The 21,339-nt window shown below is 43.2% G+C and overlaps 1 protein-coding gene across 7 annotated transcripts in view; it reads left to right on the top strand.

The window, feature by feature from the left end:
- kalrna (kalirin RhoGEF kinase a) overlaps window positions 1-21,339 on the top strand; it is a 1,017,450-nt gene that overhangs the window by 704,137 nt on the left and 291,974 nt on the right. The gene's annotated exons all lie outside the window — the stretch shown is intronic.

Genomic DNA, 21,339 nt, shown 5'->3' with positions numbered 1-21,339 from the left:
CGCCCAGTGTTATCCCATGAGTCATTTCTACATAAATGGTAAGATTCATGCCAATGTGGATATGTGGTTGGAAGCTCATCTCGGAGTCAAATATGACACCAAGGTTGCGAACAGTCTGGTTCAGCCTCAGACAGTTGCCAGGGAGAGGGATGGAGTCAGCGGCTTGAGAACGGACTTTGTGACGGGGACCGAACACAATGGCTTCGGTCTTCCCAATATTTAGTTGGAGGAAATTTCTGCTCATCCAGTACTGGATGTCGGACAAGCAGTCTAACATATCCTTCTATTCCTTTCTCCCTCATGCATGTATCTAGCTTCCCCTTAAATGCATCCATGCTTTCGTGTGATTTTAGCACATCCTATAATATTTATCCTCAGCAACCCGCTGTCTTGAGGTTGAGTGAGGCAGAGATTATCTTTAACAAAACAATGTGACTAAGATTTTCTAAGGGAATGTAATTATATCACATTGAGTTTGAAAAACAAGGAACTTTAATGGGATATCAATATTGTTCAAAACTTGATATTTCACGTGTTAGACATATGCAAATGCTGGGAAGAGTAGTGTCTTGTCAAATTAAAATATATGTAGAATGTGTAATAGGCTTTCTGAAGGAGAATTAAAAAAAATTTACGTTTAATTTACAGCACAGAAACAGGCCATTGGGCCCAACAGGTCTGTGCTGGTGTTTATGCTTCACACAAGCCTCCTCCCACCCTACACTACCAACATATCCTTCTATTCCTTTCCTCCTCATGTACTTATCCAGCTTCCCCTTAAGTGCATCTATGGTATTCGTGTGGTTTTAGCACGTCCTATAATATCTATCCTTAGAAACCCGCTGAGTGAGGTTGCTGAATCATTCAGAAATATTGGCTTGCACTGTTACAGAGGTGCAATTACAGTGGCTTTATAATTCCAAAATGTATTTTCTGGCCCACACCCACACATTTTTTGGTGGCTCTGGGGTGGATAGGACAGGTAAATTGCTCAAGGGAACATTCTATCACCTCCCCTGACTTTACTTGTCAAGCTCAGTGGTGTAACATGCGCCTGCCCATATGTGGGTGGACATATGCTAATAATATCAAAGTGAGGGAAACACATTTTATACTATTTGCTTTGGTTGAACGTTGGGCACAGGAGTTACCTATTAAGCCTCGGCATCTAGCGGCCTAAGGTCAGCGAAGGGGGCCTTGACGGTTAATTGGAAGAGGGGCCTGTACACAGACCCCAACAACAGGAGGGAGATTTTGAGCAAAGCATAATTTCTGCAGGCAACTCACTAGGTGCCTCATCTTCCTGCTGTGGCAGGGCACGAGGCAAGAAGTCTCTGCCCTTAATTTAGTGTGTAGGCTAGAGGGCTCACATCCCACATGAAAATTACCCCAGACTGCAAATACCAGTGTTAGTGGGTTATCTCTGTGCCCTAGCCAGAGATACACCCTGAAAAAAGAAAATAAATTCCAGGTCATTATTTCAACCTAAAAATACTATAGATTTACATAACCTCCATGTTTGTTTAATTTGGGATTTACAGATTTTTAGTTATATAATGGCAAGTCTTGCTTGCAATTAAGTGGATTGGTACATGGAAATTAGATAAAATTAGAATAACTTGTATTAACCCAAATGGCGTGCTGAATATACTTTCCAATTTCGAGAAGTTGCTGATTTTGAGTTTTAAGGAAAAGTATATTTTTAATTAACCCATTAGGTAAATGCTCAAATAAGTTAGCCTTATCAGAGTTGTTAGCTCAAATCACAATATACTATATATCAGTTTGGATTGTCTGGAAGAAGCCTTGTATTTGTACCTTCCTATTAGAATTGTGGATGCCTAAAAAGTGCATGCACCCTGCCAGACAAATCTAATCTGAACCTGTTATTGTTAGTGGTCTACATTAAACATTGTAGAAAATGTAGTTAGGTTATAGGTTTTTTATTTTTGGTCAATCCCTGTAACAATAATTGAAACCCATTAACTTGTTTGTTTAAATGCACATCAGTTTAACTTGTGGCCTCATTTACAGCCTGTATCTAAACCTCTGATATAATTTGTCATGGTTACAGCATATGAGCTGCCGAAAGCAGAGATGATGCAAAAGCAGCATAGTGTCAAACAGTGGCTCTTTGAGTTGAAGGAAATGTAAAATCTTCAGTGATATACAGTTTGCATTTCAAGCGTTGAATTGAACTGTTTAAATATTGCCCTGTTTTAATCTAATAAGGCTACAGTAGTTTATTCTGCTGCCCAACTGGCTGCTCCACTGATTTGCAGGAGGGTGATGACGCTCAAAGAAGATGATTTGAACCAATTTGCTGGGGCAAAAAAGTACAAAAAGGCAAGGTTTGTTTTACTATGTGAATCTGTAATTTGGGCATTAATTGAAATTAGTAAATTGAAAAAAAAAATTCTTGTTCATTTAAAGTTTTGCTAGGATTTGAATCCTGAAATTAGAACCACTCTATGTATACAAAACATTTTAGTTGAGTTCAGTCCTTGTTTGCCACCGTGTACAGTTGGCTAAATCTTTTTAGGTGATCTGTAGGTGTGCAGGTTTTGATGGTGTAGAGTTGTCTCGTTGCTGATTTTGGAGAGTTCTTCCCAACTAGTTTGGTAATTCAGGGAGAAGATTAAAGATCAAAGAGGCTATATGCTGATTCAAATCCACTGCATTTTCTAGTTTGGTAGCATCTGCAAATTTAACCAATTTTAGTTTCAGAATCCAAGTCATTGATGTAAGTTAGAAACAGTAGTGGTCCTGACACTGAGCACTGGGGCACTCCACTCAGTACTTCTCCCCACCCTGACATTACCCCTCTAACCAGTATGTGTTTTCTACCCTTCAACCAATTTCTTATCCACACTCATGTTTTGCGCCTTTTATCAAATGCCTTTCAGAATTCTTAAGTACACAGCATTGTAGGGTTTACCACAGTCAACTGGGTTATTACTTCCTCAAAGAAATCAAAAAGCTTGGTCAGGCAGGATCTTCCCCATCTGAAGCTGTGTTGACTACGGTTTACTAGTAATGTTGGAGGCAGAGGAGGAAGGTGAGCCATATGCAACCATGGAGGCCAAGAGAATTAGGCAGCACTGGAGAAGAGCCAGACCCTCACAGAGATATCCTACCACCAGAGTTTACAGACCAAGACGCTCTTTCACCAACATCTCTTTATAGTTATATCATAGGTGGCTTCATTTCACTCCTGAAGCCTTGGAAGAGCTTTGCTCCATCCTTCAAGATGACTTCCAATTAGGAAGGCATCTGCGGAGACAGTCCACCAAGCTCTCTTATGCTTCTGTCATGAAGGAGAGCAGGTTCCTCAGAGGACTCACCTGCAACCTGTACTGGGAGGGGAGTAGGATAGTGGTGCTCATTGAGCTGTGTGAGAACAAACCTAATGGAGTCACTTACTTTCCTGAACCCCTGAGATAACGTGTACCTGATATCCTGCTCTAAAGAAATCTGATTCGGGCACTCATTGATGTCTCCATTTTGGTCACCCAAGGCTTGCAAGCCATCACTAAATGCTTCCATGTGGCAGGCAATTAGTGGCCTGAAGGCCTTGCTGTACCAGAGGATGGATGCTGATGTCCCTGCAGCTGCCCCTGGCTCCAGGATGCACGGCACAATTGTAAGGAAGGATATTAGCTCTGATGATGTGGAATCTGTATGGGTAGAACTGAGAAATACCAAGGGGCAGAAAACGTTAGTGGGAGTGGTATATAGACCTCCAAACAGTAATGCGGAGGTTGGGGATGGCATTAAAAGGGAAATTAGAGAAGTGTGCAATAAGGGCACAGCAGTCATCATGGGTGACTTTAATCTACATATAGATTGGACTAACCAAATGAGTAACAATACTGTGGAGGAGGAATTCCTGGAGTGGTTTACGGGATGGTTTCCTGGACCAATATGTCAAGGAACCAACCAGAGATCAGGCCATCTTAGACTGGGTATTATGTAACGAGAAAGGATTAATTAGCAATCTTGTTGTACGAGGCCCCTTGGGTCGGAGCAATCATAATATGATCGAATTCTTCATTAAGATGGAGAATGAAGTAGTTGACTCAGAGACTAGGGTCCTGAATTTAAATAAAGGAAACTACGATGGTCTGAGGCGCGAATTGGGTAGGATTGATTGGGGAATGTCACTCAAAGGGTTAATGGTGGATAGGCAATAGCAAACATTCAAAGACCGCATGGATGAACTACAGAAATTGTTCATCCCAGTTTGGCATAAAAATAAAACAAAAAAGGTGACTCAACCGTGGCTAACGAGGGAAATTAGGGATAGCATAAGATCCAAGGAGAGGACATATAAATTGGCCAGAAAAAGCAGTAATCCAGAGGATTGGGAGCAGTTTAGGATTCAACAAAGGAGGACAAAGGGATTAATTAAGAAAGGGAAAATAGAATATGAGAGTAAGCTTGCAGGGAACATAAAAACTGACTGTAAAAGCTTTTATAGATATGTGAAGAGAAAAAGATTGGTAAAGTTCAAGCGTAGGTCCCTTGCAGTCAGAATCAGGGGAATTTATAATGGGAAACAAGGAAATGGCAGGCCAATTAAATACATATTTTGGTTCTGTTTTCACAAAGGAGGACACAAATAACCTCCCAGAAATGTCAGGGAACATAGGGTCTGATGAAAGGGAGGAACTGAAAGAAATCAGTATTTGTAGGGAAATGGCGTTCGGGAAATTGATGGGATTGAAGGCCGATAAATCCCCAGGGCCTGATAATCTACATCCTAGGGTACTTAAGGAAGTGGCCCTAGAAATAGAAGATGCATTGCTGATCATCTTCCAACATTCGATGGAATCTGGAACAGTACCCATGGATTGGAGGGTAGCTAATGTTACCCCACTATTCAAAAAAGGTGGTAGAGAGAAAATGGGGAATTACAGACCGGTAAGCCTGACAGCGGTAGTGGGGAAAATGCTAGAGTCCATTATAAAAGATGTAATAGCAGAGCACTTGGAAAACAGTGACAGGATCGGACAAAGTCAACATGGATTTACAAAAGGTAAATCGTGCTTGACTAATCTACTGGAATTTTTTGAGGATGTAACTAGTAAAATAGATAAGGGAGAACCAGTGGATGTGGTGTATTTGGACTTTCAGAAGGCTTTCGATAAGGTCCCACATAAGAGATTAGCGTGTAAAGTTAAGGCACATGGGATTGGGGGCAAGGTATTGACTTGGATAGAGAACTGGTTGGCAGATGGAAAGCAAAGAGTTGGAATAAACGAGTCTTTTTCCGAGTGGCAGGCAGTGACTAGTGGGGTACCGCAGGGATCGGTCCTTGGACCCCAGCTATTCACAATATATATTAATGATCTAGACAAGGGAACTAGATGTAATATCTCCAAATTTGCAGACGACACAAAGCTGGGTGGGCGTGTGTGCTGTGAGGAGGATGCCGAGAAACTACAGGATGATTTGGACAGGTTGCGTAATTGGGCAGAAGCATGGCAGATGCAATATAACGTGGATAAATGTGAGGTTATCCACTTTGGTGTCAAAAACAGGAAGGCAGATTATTATCTGAATGGCAATAGATTGGGAGAAGGGGAAGTGCAATGAGACCTGGGTGTCCTTGTGCACCAGTCGCTGAAGGTAAGCATGCAGGTGCAGCAGGCGGTTAAGAAGGCAAATGGTATGTTGGCCTTCATAGCGAGAGGGTTTGAGTACAGGAACAAGGATGTCTTGCTGCAGTTGTACACAGCCTTGGTGAGACCACATCGTGAGTATTGTGTGCAGTTTTGGTCGCCTTATCTGAGGAAGGATATTCTTGCCATGGAAGGAGTTCAGCGAAGATTCACCAGACTGATACCTGGGATGGCAGGAATGACGTATGAGGAGAGATTGGGTCGATTGGGCTTGTACTCGCTGGAGTTTAGAAGAATGAGAGGGGATCTCATTTAAACTTATAAAATTCTGGCAGGACTGGGCAGACTAGATGCAGGGAGGATGTTCCTGATGGTCGGGGAATCCAGAAGCAGGGGTCACAGTCTAAGGATAAGGGGTAGGCCTTTTAGGACAGAAATGAGGAGGAATTTCTTCACCCAGAGAGTGGTGGACCTGTGGAATTCTCTACCACAGAAGGCAGTAGAGGCCAATTCATTAAATGTATTCAAGAAGGAGTTGGATATATTTCTTAAGACTAAAGGAATCAAGGGGTATGGGGAGAAAGCAGGGACTGGGTACTGAACTTGGATGATCAGCCATGATCGCATTGAATGGCGGAGCAGGCTCGACGGGCTGAATGGCCTACTCCTGCTCCTATCTTCTATGTTTCTATGTAGAATCCCTCCCTGGTGGTACAGATTGGAATTAGCCTTTGCCTCAAGCTAGGCCATATGCCACATATCTTGTGAGATGCAGCACAGACCTTTCATGTGTGTGTGATGCGCTGCAAACATCCTTCTCTTCATCACAGGCCCCCTCCACAAGATCATCTTCTGCATTATGCAGAGCCAGGGGCTTGTTTCTGGGCATCCACTCATTACAGCAGAATCCTCTCCCACACGCACATTTTCTGGTATCCTTGTGTTCTGTGACTTATTCAGTGACTATTCCTCATCTAAACTATCTAATCCATCCCAAGTGCTTCTCTCTGGGCTGATGAATGATTGTGATAGAGGACATAATGGACAATTTCTCCAACTTTGAACAAACTCACCTGTGAAGGTCTCCTTAATCCCAAGGGGGTAACACTCACCCATTCTTAGTTTCTACCATCCTTTCCAAGAGCTCCACTACAACAGTGGGTGGCACAGGAGGATGAAGATGAGGAGGAAGAACAGAGACATGACTATCTCATTGTGAACTATGATTAGGAAGATGAGAAGGAAGAAAGGGATGAAGTTGGATTCAAACCACCCATGAGTTCCCGTAGAGTCCTTCGGCCCATGTTACTCAGCCCCAACCACCTCCAATTCACCTTCTGCATCATTTGCTTCTTCACTCCCACACACTTCACACAGTGATTAGATATATTAGTGAGGAAATGGCACCGAAAGATTCAAAGAGCACAAATGAAATGGAGGAGTGGGATGTAGATGAGGCTGTGCTACCTTCCTAACAGAGGCTGAGGAGAAGGTTGCCTATGGCTTTGGAGTCATGGGACCCCAGAAGTCAGGTACTTGTATTGATTTCTTTGTGGGTTCAATGACGAGACATTTATGAAAGAGAATGTCTTTTAATCTAAAGTTTGTTCAACTCTGGTTAACAGCCTTACAGGAGACACCATGCTAGAAATTCATCTAAAAACGAAACTAAACCTAAACTGCTTGTCTCTGTCACATGCCCTCTGCTGGTCAGGCATAAGTAATCAATCAGGCAAACATGCTGGTAAGGCATCATAATCAAACAGGCAACTACCATCACTATTTGCTGATATAATTACATCTCCCTTTCTTAAAACAAAAGTATTTTACTTTTATCTAACAACATGTTTCCTTTGTATTACTCTGCATTTTAACTGTAACACTTAATGAACTTACATTATCATTATCATGATCAAGGTTTTTTAACCTTGCTATGTGTGTTCACATGAAATATGTAAATACACTAGAACTTGAAGAAAGAATAAGATAACATTACTTCCTTCTATAACAATAGTCCTTAAATTTGCTCAATGAGTCTCTCAGGAGGCTTCACGTGTCTTGAGGATTTTCTGATTGATTGTCCTTGAATCTGAGTTGTTGCCTCAGATGGTTTCTCAGCTGTGTGATCAGGTTGTTCAACAGTATCAGTCTTTTGACTTGCTGTGGCTGGTCCCATGAGAAGATCTCGACGATTTCTTCGCAGAACAGCACCCTCATCTGTCTGAATGGTGTATGATCTTGGTTGAACTTCACTCAGGACAGTTCCCTTCTGAGTCCATATGTTTGTTTTGTCTTTGAACCTTACTTGGTCACCAGTGTGGAGTTCAGGTAGGTTTTGTGTTCCTCTGTCATAGTAGTACTTTTGCTTTTCTTTCTGTTGCTCTTTGAACTTCCTCACTTTCTCCCCCTCTTTTGTTTTCAGGAGGTTCTCCAGGATGGGTAGGTTTGACCTTAGCCGACGTCCCATAAGGAGTTGGGCTGGTGACATACCACACTCGAGCGGCGTTGTGCGGTATACAAGCATGCTCTGGTAGAAGTCAGTTCCACTGTCTTTTGCCTTGTACATCAGTCTTTTCACTGTCTGGACCGATTTTTCCACTAGTCCATTGGACTGTGGAAAGTGAGGACTTGACGTTGTGTGGACAAAGTCCCACTCTTTGGCAAAGTGTCGGAAACTTGCATTGTAAAACTGGGGTCCGTTGTCTGTGAAGACTTCGCTTGCCACGCCATGTCTGGAGAATATGGCTTTCATACATGTTATCACAGCATCTGCAGTGGTGGTGTACAGTCTACACACCTCTGGATACAGGGAGTAATAGTCTGTGACTACAAGATAGTCCTTCCCTTGACATACGAATAGGTCAGCGCCTACCTTCTGGTAAGGTCTGTCTGGCGCTGGGTGTGGCTTTAGTGGTTCTACCGGATGGCTTGCTCGATATTTCAGGCATATTGTGCAGTTTGACACCTCATTTGTCACATCTTGGTTGATTCGTGGCCAGTACATCACCTCTCGTGCTCTTTTCTTACACTTTGATTCCCAGATGTCCTCCATGGATTCTTTTTAGCATCTCTCTTCTCAGACTCTTTGGGATAACTATTTTACTACCTTTGTAGATGATGTCTTCGACCACTGATAGTTCCGCCCTGCAGTTCCAGTACTCTGCCATGTCAGGTGAGCAGTCTTGCTTCATGTTGGGCCATCCATCCAAGATGCTTTTCCTCAGTCGTCTCATTGTTTCATCTTTGTTTGTCTCAGTCTTTATGAGCTCCATTTTTGCATCTGCTATGGGCAGTGCACTTGTGATCATGTCCACGTAGGCATTCACTTTTTCATCCATTTTGGTGTTTGCGGGCTCACTTGGGTCTACAGCTCTGGACAACGTGTCTGCTGCATACATCAGCTTACCTGGTGTGTACGCAACATTCAGTGTGTCGCGTTGCAGCCTGATCATCATTCTTTGTATTCTAAGCGGACAGCTATTCAGTGGCTTTTGGAACAATGCAATCAAGGGCTTATGGTCAGTCTCTACACTGATTGCTTGTCCTGCCACAAACTGGTGAAATCTTTCACAGGCGTATGTGATGCTGAGCAGCTCCTTTTCTATTTGAGCATATCGCGTCTCCGCGTCTGTCATTGAGTGCGATGCATATGCAATAGGTTGCCAGTAGTCATATTTTTGCAGAAGAACGGCACCGAGCCCACTCTGTGATGCATCTGATGATATCTTGATGGGTCTCGCTGGGTCATAAAACCTCAGAACTGGTTCCTCTGTGAGCAGTTTCTTTAGATCGCTCCATGACTTCTCATGCTCATGATTCCATTCCCATTCTATGTTCTTTTCAGTTAGTCTTCTCAGTGATGCCATCTTTTCTGAGAGGTTGGATATGAATTTACCCATGTAGTTGATCATTCCATTAAACCTCTGCACGTCCTTTTTTCATTGTGGCTTTGGCATATTCTCAATGGCGGACACCTTTCTGGGATCTAGTCTGATGCCCTCACTGCTAAGGATATCTCCCACGAATGTCAGTTCTGTCACCCCGAGCTGGCATTTCCCTCTATTCAGCTTCAGGTTTGTTTTCCTTGTTGCTTCCAGCACTTTTTTCAGTCTCTCGTCATGCTCAGTTCTCGTGGTTCCCCATACTATGATGTCATCCATTGATGTATCAACTCCCTCCAGGTGTTCATAGATCATATGGATAGTTTTGTGATACACTTCAGGAGCTGAGGCAATGCCAAATGGTAACCTTAGGAATCTGTATCTGCCAAATGGACTGTTGAACGTGCACAGTCTTGAACTTGCCTCGTCCAATTTCATCTGCCAAAATCCTGATGATGCATCTAACTTGCTGAAATACCTTGCATTTGCAAACTGTGACATTATTTCCTCACGTGTAGGAAGCTTGAAGTGCTCTCTCTTTATTGCTCTGTTTAGATCTCTTGGATCCAGGCAAATTCTGAGCTTTCCATTCTTTTTGTCCACAATGACGAGGGAACTCACCCACTCAGTTGGCTCATCTATCTTCTGAATCACGTTCAGGCTTTCCATCCTGTCCAACTCTGCCTTCAGTTGCTTTTGAAGAGCAAACGGAACTTTTCTGCATGGATGTATGACCGTTGGCATACTTTTATCTACTCTGATCGTGTGTTCTCCTGGAAGGCAGCCTAGACCCTGAAATAGGTCGTTGTACTCTTTCATGAGTTCATCATAGACTGTCTCTCCTTTGCTTTCCACAACAAGGACTCTCTTTACCAGGTTCAGTCTCTCACAGGCTATTAAACCTAGTATGGCTTGCACATCCTTTGGCACCGCGATTAATGCTAGCGTGTGCTCTCTGTCCTTGTGTGTCACTTTGACAATGCATCTTCCTTTCACTGGTATATCAGTACCTGAGTATCCTGTCACTTTCACTTTTATTCCATGTATCTTTGGTCTGGGTCTAATTTTCTTAAAATCAGTCTCTGATATCACATTAACTTGTGCTCCAGTATCCAATTTAAATGGAATATGTATGTCATTCACTTTTAGTGTCAACATCCAGTCTCTTTTTACTTATTTGTTTTCAGACACGACATCCACATTGAACTCCTCTATCCCGCTTTCATCTACTGCATGGACCTTGCTTTGTTGCGCTTGGTTCTTACAGCAACGGGCATAATGGTTTTTGTTGCAACTATTGCATTTTTTACCATATGCTGGATACTTTTTTGGTGGATGCTGTGTACCGCATCGACTACATGACTTTCGATTGCCCCTTTCATTTTTGTTCGCTGGCCACGCCTCTTTTTTCACATTGGCGCTCTTTTTGTTAAACGGTTTGTGTCCGTTCTTTCTCACTGCATCCACGTTGCAGCTACTGTCACCGAACAGCTCCTTTGCCTGCAACTTCACAGTCTCTGTAGCCCTACACAGTGCTATGGCTTTTCCCAGGTCTAGATCTTGCTCTCTTAGCAGTCTTTCCCTTAGACCATTATCTGGAATACCACACACCAGTCTGTCTTTTATCAGCGAGTCTGTCAGTCCCCCAAATTCACACGATTTGCTTCTGTTTCTCAGTTCAGTCACATACTGATCAATAGTCTCACCCGTTTTCTGTACACATGTGAAAAATCTGTGCCTCTCAAACATCACGTTACGTTTAGGTATGCAGTAGGCCTCAAACTGTTCCATTATTTTATCTAGCTTCATATTGTCTCCATCAGCAGCAAATGTGAAGTTATTATACACCTCCAGCGCTTCATCACCCACGACATGTAAGAACACTGACGATTTCTTTTTATCACTTTTCTCGTCAGCTCCGATTGCCGCTAAATACAACTCTGAAATAAAGAATAGATTTGCCTTCCAAAACTAGGCTTTATTAACTTTAAAATCTGCAGCACATCTTTCCACATCCAGTCCCAACCAAAGCTGGAAAAGAACTGAATTTAAGGTGGCCACCACACATCATGTGACATCAACTACCAATGAGATTACAACATATATCCCAAGGCAGTTAACAAACAACCAATCACAATACTTTTACTAAACAAGGAATAATCACCACATTCACCCCTCCTTTTAAAATATACTCCAACCTAAATAACCTTTACAATTTATAATTAATTATTTACAACTAAAACTATGCACAAAAGTAAAACTGTTTACATGACACAATACTAAGTGAACAACAACAAATAATAACATTGCACATAAGTATTAAGTATCTCTCAACTAAAACAATATAATATAATATTACAACAATTTTAAAACATTCCTATCAATTTAAAAGTCCATTTTCAATCGGTCGACCAGATATCTTGTTCGTGTCGACCTTCTTAACCTTGGTGAAATTCCTTGCCCTCCCACACCAGAAGGCACAGAAGTATCTTCAGCAGGAAGGCTATCCATATCCCGATTTTCAACGGTTTCCGGATTAGAAATCCCATCAGAAGGTAAACTGGGACGGTCATAAACATCCATCAAGGGCTGACTAATAGAAGTATAATTATCTGCAATCGGATTGGAGACATTTGTAGTGTCTGTAACAGCATCCACATTATCTAAATCATGACTATTGTTAATATCCTCAGAAGAGGGCTGGCCACCACAAGGAGCCAAGTCTTTAATTGAAACAGTACTTTCTTTCCCATCTTGGAATCGAATATGAGCATATTGGGAATTTGCCTCCAACAGCTCCACCTCCTCCACTAAAGGATCATATTTTGACAATCTAACATGGCGTCAAAGCAGCACAGGTCCCTGCATAGTAAGCCATGAAGGTACCGAATATCCCGTAGTAGATCTCCGCGGATAGTTAAAGAGCCTTTCATGGGGGGTCACATTAGTAGCCGTTGAAAGCAATGATCTAATGGAATGCAGGGCATCAGGCAGTACCATTTCCCACTGTGTATTCTTAAGGTTCCGGGATGTCAAAGCCAACATAACTGCCTTCCAGATCACCCCATTGTATCGTTCGCACTGTCCATTACCCTGGGGATTATACGGGGTAGTTCTGCTAGTAGAAATTCCCCGACTCTGAAGGTATTCCTTCAACTGGGAAGACATAAGAACTTCCCTGATCCGAATGGATATACGCAGGCATCCCTAAGATGACAAAAAGTTGAGTCAGACATTTGATAACTGTAGCAGCTGATACATCTGCACAAGGAAAAGCAAAAGGGAACCTTGAAAACTCATCCACAGCAGTAAAAATATATCGGTTTTGAGTAGTTGAAGGAAGAGGCCCCTTAAAATCGACGCTCAAACGTTCAAAAGGAGAAGTAGCCTTTATAAGATGAGCTCGTTGAGGCTTAAAGAAATTCGGTTTACACCGAGCGCAGATAGAACATGATGAAGTCATCTGCTTGACGTCTTCAACTGAAAAGGGCAAATTCTTACTGCGTACGAAGTGTATCATCCTCGTAACCCCAGGATGACATAAGGCATTGTGAAGATTAATAAGCGTATCTCCGTGAATCACAGAACAATAAGCCCTTGACAGTGCATCAGCAGCAACATTATCCTTCCCCGGACGATAAACTATGTCAAAATGGTAACATGCCAACTCAATCCTCCATCTCATTATTTTATCATTTTTGATCTTTCCAAAATGTTTAACATCAAACATAAAGGACACAGATTTTTGATCAGTTACCAACGTGAAATGTCGCCCCGATAAATAATGTCTCCATTTACGCAATGCTTCTACTATTGCGTATGCCTCTTTCTCTATTGAAGAATGTCTTTTTTCACTATTGTTCAAAGTACGTGAGAAAAAGGCCACAGGTCTTCCATTTTGGTTCAGAGTAGCCCCAATTGCAAAATCAGAAGCATCCGTCTCGATCACAAAAGGAACCTGCTCATCAATAGAATGCACAACTGCTCCTAAAATATCCTTTTTAAAATTCTCAAAACATGTCCTGGCCTCCCATGATAGAGGATATGTCGTAACCCGAATAAGAGGCCGGATCTTCCGTGAAAAATTTGCAATCCAATTAGAATAATAAGAAAACAGTCCAACAACTCGTTGCAAAGCCTTAGAATTAGTAGGACAAGGTAAATCAATCAATGGTCGCAGACGTTCTGGATCTGGTTTAATCTTGTTTCCCGAGATAATATACCCCAATAGATTTACCTCAGTAGTCGAAAAGATACATTTCTCTTTATTAAAAGTTAAACCAACTTTTTCCGCAGCTTGAAGGAACCTTTTTAAATTAGAATCATGCTCCACCCTTGATTTGCCACACACTGTGATGTCATCTAAGTATGAAAAGGTGTCAGAGAGGGAGTTATCACTTATAAAAGCATCCATTGCCCGTTGAAAACAAGCAACACCATTAGTAACACCAAATGGTATTCGGCAAAACTGATACAGCTTTCCACCAGCCTCAAAGGCCGTATATGGTTGATCCTTCTTAACAATAGGAATCTGATGATAAGCACTCTTTAGGTCAATAGTGCTAAAAACCTTATACTGAGATACTTTATTGATAAGCTCATCAATCTTAGGCAAAGGGTACGCATCTAATTGAGTATACCTATTAATAGTTTGGGAATAGTCTATCACCATTCGTTTCTTGTGTCTCTCGTTAGTCGTGACAACTACCTGTGCTCGCCAAGGCGAACAACTAGGTTCAATGATTCCTTCCAATAAGAGACGTTGAACTTCAGAATTAATAAATTCTCTATCCTGACTACTATATCTTCTTGACTTGGTAGCAATTGGCTTACAATCCGGCATCAAATTAGAAAAAAGTGATAATGGAGAAATGGATAAAGAGGTTAATCCACAAATAGATAAAGGTGGCTTAGTCCCTCCAAATGAAAGACTAAGAGACTCGTGTAACTGAAGCACATCATGTCCAATCAAAATATCCGCACAGAGATTAGGCAAAACAGATAGGCGTATATCAGTATACGTATTACCTAGAAGAATCATTTTCACAAAGCAACAACCAGCTATTTGTGAAGTAAGGGTCGTCTGAGCCATACACACCTGATACGTAACAGGCAAAATTTTCAAATGCTTCTCCTTCGCAAACTGAAGACTTATAAAACTCTCAGTACTGCCCGTATCTATAAGGGCCTTCACTTCCAACCCATTAACTTGAGCCATAACAAAAGCTTTGTTTAGGCCATGAGCAAATGCAGCAGAAATTGATGCAATAAACGCCCTATCTAAAGGCTGAATAGTCACAGAGGAGGAGGTGGTAGAGGAGGGCCCTCCCACACCAGGAGAGGAGGAGGTAATTGAACCTGATGATTTGCACACGCGTGCATAATGACCTCTCTTGCCGCATTTACTACACACAGCCTCCCGAGCAGGACACTTCAGACGAGGGTGCCGGATATTCCCACAAAAATAACACTTCTGAATCCTAGAGGCAACAGCCGCCAAAGTAGAAACTGTTTCAGAATCTAGTAAACCACTCCCATTAAGTCCACATAATTCCTTTTCATCCGAAACTGCCGACACCATAGTCGCAGGCCGATTAAAAAGAGCATAAGAATCCGAACTTCTCTGAGCCACATCCAATGTAGAAGCTTGCTCAAAAGCACTTTTAAGATCCAAAGTCTTATTTTCTAACAACCGCTGACGAATTGATCTAGACAGTAATCCATTAATAAAAGCATCCCGTACCGATTCTTCCTTATATTCTTCAGCCGTCACGGCCTTATAATTACAGTTAACACTAAGGCACCGAAGTGCTTGTAAATAAGTATCCAAAGATTCTCCCACCTGCTGCCTACGGGCAGATAGAAGGTGACGTGCAAATACCTCATTCTTTGGTTTAACAAAAATCTTTTCCAATGTAGAAATAGCCACTTCATAAGTTTTACAGTCCAAAATATATTTATATACATCCGGAGCAATGTAGTTGATCAGCATATTCAGCTTATTTAGAGACTCTTGATCCAACACGCCCAAAAAGTTTTTAAATGTACAATACCAATGTTTCCATTTATCATCCACTCCAGCAGAATTGGGGTCAGCCTTGAATCGTTCTGGTTGAAGATATCGCTCCATTCTAACAAAGTTAATAAATTGAAATAAAGAATAGATTTGCCTTCCAAAACTAGGCTTTATTAACTTTAAAATCTGCAGCACATCTTTCCACATCCAGTCCCAACCAAAGCTGGAAAAGAACTGAATTTAAGGTGGCCACCACACATCATGTGACATCAACTGCCAATGAGATTACAACATATATCCCAAGGCAGTTAACAAACAACCAATCACAATACTTTCACTAAACAAGGAATAATCACCACAAACTCTAAACGTTGTTTGAATCTCCTCCAATTTTCAGCCACATTACCTGTCAACTGAAGCTTCGCCGGTGGGTGTAAACCTTCCATTTTTTCACTTCGTTAGCTATTCTCCAATGGTAAGTAACGATGTTCTCTTTTGGCTTGCTAATATGTGGAAAGCTGATTTAACTTCAGATTTTTCCTCTTCATCTCTTTCAATCACTTCTGACACCATGTATTGATTTCTTTGTGGGTTCAATGACGAGACATTTATGAAAGAGAATGTCTTTTAATCTAAAGTTTGTTCAACTCTGGTTAACAGCCTTACAGGAGACACCATGCTAGAAATTCATCTAAAAACGAAACTAAAACAAAACTGCTTGTCTCTGTCACATGCCCTCTGCTGGTCAGGCATAAGTAATCAATCAGGCAAACATGCTGGTAAGGCATCATAATCAAACAGGCAACTACCATCACTATTTGCTGATATCATTACAGTACTGGTCCGATAAAAATGATGTTCAAAGAACATTATACTTGTGTGCAGGCTTTGAGGTCAATTTCCAAGGATGTGTGGCAACTGACAGGTGTGACTTGAGTCTACAGCTCTCGTTTGTGACATCAGCCAGGCTTTGTCTTTGTTGCAGGCACCAATGGAATGTGTGGCAGCTTCATTGGAATCTGCAGCAGATCCATTGGAATCTGCAGCAGATCCCCAACTACGAAAGCGGCAGGGACCTGTCAGTGCTTCACCATCCATTGAAACACAGAATGCAGATCTGGTGGCAGAAAAATAGAGAATAGGCAATATCTTGTGTACTGGCTTCCAGACCATGGCACCCATTTCCCATCCTGCCTGCAGTATTTTACACTTGTCTGCGTTATATTTCATATGCCATTGGTCTGTCTACACACATATTTTATCCAGTTCATTCTGTACTTCTGAACTGCCTCCTCTGATTCCACTGCCCCTCCTAGTTTGGTTGGTGGTGTATTAAATTTACTGATGAGCACACAACTTTGTGGGTAGATAATGAGTAGAAAGGAGCTTTTTGAGACATGTGGATAAATGTAGGATAATGCACAGGTAACCAGAACATGACAGGACCTTCATTGACAGAGGCTAAACAGGAAAAGGATTTTGAAGTGATCATTGACCATACTCTGAAAGAATCTGGTTCATGTGAGGCAGTTATTACTGAGGCATATCCCATACCAAGACCGCACAAAGTGGAGGAGAAGCATCCGGGAAGGCACCGAACACCTCGAGTCACTTCGCCGGGAGCAAGCGGAAGCCAAGCGCAAACAGCGGAAGGAGCGCACGTCAACCCAAGCACCCCACCCATTCGCCCCTTCAACCACCATCTGCCCCACCTGTGACAGAGACTGTAGGTCCCGCATTGGACTCATCAGTCACCTGAGAACCTACCACTGGGGTGCATCTGGAGGGCGTGAGATTACAACCTGGATTTGGTATGGTAAATGGAATAAAGTGGGTACTTAGAGGCTACCACTTCAAATTCATTGCAAAAAATCTGCACCTGACTTTTCTTCCCACAAAATGCCCATCTCCTTTAAGGCCCACTAGGAGCCCGATTCTCCTTATCGAAATGGTATAGAGGGGAGGGCAAATCTCTCCGACCGATTTTGCCAGATTCCTGCTCTAAATACTGACAGTCACTATATAATGGTGATGAGAGATGCAACTGCTTTTGTGTTTTTTCAATTGTGGCTAGTGAAAGAGAGGAAGAGAGAGACACAAAGAACATAAGAACATAAGAGAGGAAGATGCAAATCAAAAAAATGACTCCTGTATTGCATGGAAAATTGGTTCTACAATTCTGTTGTTGCAAAAAAAAAATTGGTTTTAGCAGTGTAAACATCGGGAGCTGGCTCTCATGATCCAAACTCAATAATCATTAATGTAAAAGTGTATTATGTATTAACCTGCAACATGTAAACATTTATCTTGCTTTTTGCTCTTGCTACAATTGAATGGTTTACCCATGTCAATGGAAGGAAGTGGGATCTCCTGGAGCACTCCAATGACTTTGTATTCTTCATGTGGGGGGTTACAGGCCAAAGTTGCTGTATTGCATAATGACGGGGTATTCATGTCCTCATCCCACTGTCTGCCACATGAAGCATCCCCAAAAAGGCACTTCCGTTGTAAAACTTCTGTCACTATAGCCCAAAATGTTTGTTTTTGCATTCTTCATAAACCTAGTTACATTTTGTGCTCTGTGACTCCATTGTAAAAAATATTGCTGTTTAAACCACTTGAAAATATTACTCTGGAATTCAATCCCGCTGGAATTAGAAAGACTCCTTGCCAGCAAGACATAAATGCTATGGAAGTGCAGCTGAAAGTGCAACACAGCATTACTTTGTCACAAAGTCTCCTTCACTTGTAGTAAGTGCATCTCTTTGTAAACCTTAAAAGGATATACTCTGCTTTCTTACTTTTGTTCGCATGTAATAACTACATCATCTTGTTTTTGATTTTCCTCTTGTTTTCATTCGGCTTGTTTAGATTTTCTCTGTGCTAAACATATTGGATCTTTTCCCTTCTTCAGTCTCTCTCATGTTGATAGCGTGCAGGTTTATGTCCTGTTTCCACATCCAGTGATACTGACAGGGGAACATGGCAAGCACTGGCTTTATACATTTTCCCCATAAGTAGGGAAAATCTAATTTTTAATTTATTTGTGAAAGCTGTTAAATTATACCCAGATTATAAACTGTAAGCTGCTGCACCTCTTTTTTTCCTAAAATGCTTATTCTTTTCTTGATCTTCCTGCCCCTTGCCCTAAAAAAATAATGCATCTGGGGCTTCTGGAAATCACAACATGTTAGTTATTGCCAGTTGGATTGAATCATTCCCTATTCATCTTCCAGCACCATATATCGGAAATTGGAAGATCAAACTGACAATTGAGATCCAACCATCAATAGTATTTATAATAAGGATAAACAACAACAACTTGCATTTACATAGTGCCTTTAACTTAGTAAAAGGTCCCAAAATGCTTCACAGGAGCGATATCAGACAAAACTTGACACCGAGCCGCATAAAGAGCTATTAGGACAGGTGACCAGAAGTTTGGTCAAAGAGGTAGTTTTAAGGAGGAGAGAGAGACGGAGAAGTTTAGAGAAGGAACCACAGTGCTTGTGGCCTAGACAGGTGAAGGCACGGTCACCAATGGTGAAGCGCAGGAAGTGAGGGATGCTCATGAGGCTGGAGTTGGAGGAATACAGAGTTCTCGGAGAATAGCAGGGCTGGAGGAGGAGTGGAAACTCTTAACTATAGAGAGAACTAACCCTCTAACACGCCGATGGTCTTGTAGAAGTAGGTGGAGGTTCAACCCTTCACAAGGCCATCCTAGAAACTGTGGCTTAAAGCTGACACCCAGGCCCCGATTTTCGGCTTGTGTGGGGAATGGTCGGATTTCCCTGAATATGGGGTTTCTGACACACATAAAAAAAGTGTCAGCCAGCTCCACGCAATTTTCCCTCAAGTGGCCAATTAATTCCCAGCATGTGGGAAGCCTTGCTAATTGTCCAATTCGAGTCAGAACTCCCCACACTATGATGTCATCATTCGTGGTGCTTTCAAAGTGTCCAGCAAGCTTCTCTACCTCTGCAGGCTTCTCAACCACTCTTGCACAATGGCAGAGGAGCCTGCACCAGCTGCTGCCAGCGGCAGAGGCCAAGCTGCCTTCAAATTCGACGAGGCTTCACTGCAGGCATTATTGGATGGGGTTAGGGCCCACAGGGAGGTCCTCTTCCCTAGGTCAGGGAGGAAGAGGCCTCCCACTGAGACCAATGCTGCATGGATGCAGGTGTCAGCAGATGCCAACTCGCTGGGAGTCACCAGAAGAACCTTGGCATTACATCTCTATCTCCTTCCTTTACTCTACCACAGTACCATCCAGAGCCCCCATCCTCACTGTGGAGGAGGAAGAGGCTGTGCAGCCAGACTCCTCAGAGGAAGCTCCAGCCTCTGAGGGCACAGCATCAGCAGAAGTAAGCGCACCCAGCACCAGCGCAGACACTCACACCTCGGGGGGACCTTCGGGACATAGAGTAGTGTGGTCACCTGGTGTTTCACAGCTCACAAGTGAGCCTCAGCAGATTCTGGAGACAGGGACAGCAGCAGAGAGTCCTCGTCGGAGGGCGCAGGACTCTGCCAGCTCAGTTCAGCTGTGCTGCATGACGACCCTCTGCCTCTGGGTCCATCCGCAAGAGAAGAGGTGATGGATCTCCATGCACAGATGCAGGAGTCTCTGGCAGGTTTTGTCTCCAGGGTTGCTGCGAGTGCTGAGCAAATGGAGGAGTCCATAGCGACCATGAGCAGAGCCTTTGTGGAGTCATTGGCGCATGAACGCATCACCATGGAAAGGTTGGCAACCTCCATGCAGGAGATAACTCGCCAGGGTACGGAAAACATGGTGAGTGCTCATAAGAGAATAACATCTCTTGCGGAGCGTTGGCCATCTGTTTGAACAGAGAAACCAGATTTTCATGGAAGTCCTTCTGAGTAGGACTGCCAGTGCAGAAACGGGTCCCACTGGCCCCCTAAAGTGCAGCAAGGTGCTCTCAAGCCACTTCCAAGCGCTGGCCCCTTCTGGCCTGTGCAGCTTCAGGTGAGTCAGCAGCAGCCTGGTGCTCCTGGTGCTCATCCTGCTGTTCCTGGTTCTGCTGCTGCCGCCTCTGCTGTTGGAGATCCTCTAATGCCAGGAAGGGAACGTCCCAAAGGCCTCCCATGCTTCTGGCAGATGCCTCCGTTGAGGGGGCACTGAGTTAGGGTGGTGAGAGGAGCTTCCCAGGAGCTCACACTGGAGAAGTGTGTGAGGCTCCAACTTTCTGCAGCTGCTCCTAAGGCTTCAAAAAGTTCCCCCAAGCCTTGATCAACAAGGTCCTGCAGCCTGCAAATGCTGCCTATTTAAATCTCTTCAGCCCTCAGCGACCTGCTGCTGCAAGCAAGCAAGCCAGCTGTTTTCACGCCAGCTCTCAGCAGCGGGGTTCCCCGCAGGCGGGTTTCAGGTGGGGAAAGCCCCAAAGTCGCAACGGCACGGGAAAATCCACTTCAACAAGCAGATAATTGCTTGTTAGTGCTCCGACGACCAGTCCCGCCAGCGGCGGCCGGGACTGAAGTGGGGCGCGCGGAAACGGCAGTCCGAAAGTCAGACGGGGCGGGGAATCAGGCGGGGGGGGGGGGTCCTGACCCGCTTTTTCACCGATTTTCGACCACCGGCCGCATGAAAAGCCGCCCGACGGCGGCCAGAAAATCAGGGCCCCAGTGTATCTAGGTCCCAAATGAGTTTACAACCATTCTGCTGGGTTGCTGCCAAGTTTACAGCAGGGGTCCCTCAGAATAGCAGTGGATTTTCAGAGACTGAAACTTTTGTGTGACAAGATAAACCTTGTATTTCATAGTTATCCACTAAGTATACTTCATTTTATATGGGTTTTCGAAA

This window comes from Somniosus microcephalus, chromosome 4 (assembly GCF_052327205.1).
Source record: "Somniosus microcephalus isolate GS21.2 chromosome 4, FLI_Smic_1.0, whole genome shotgun sequence".
Lineage (NCBI taxonomy): Eukaryota > Metazoa > Chordata > Chondrichthyes > Squaliformes > Somniosidae > Somniosus > Somniosus microcephalus.
This window is presented reverse-complemented; position numbering and strand designations above follow the sequence as displayed.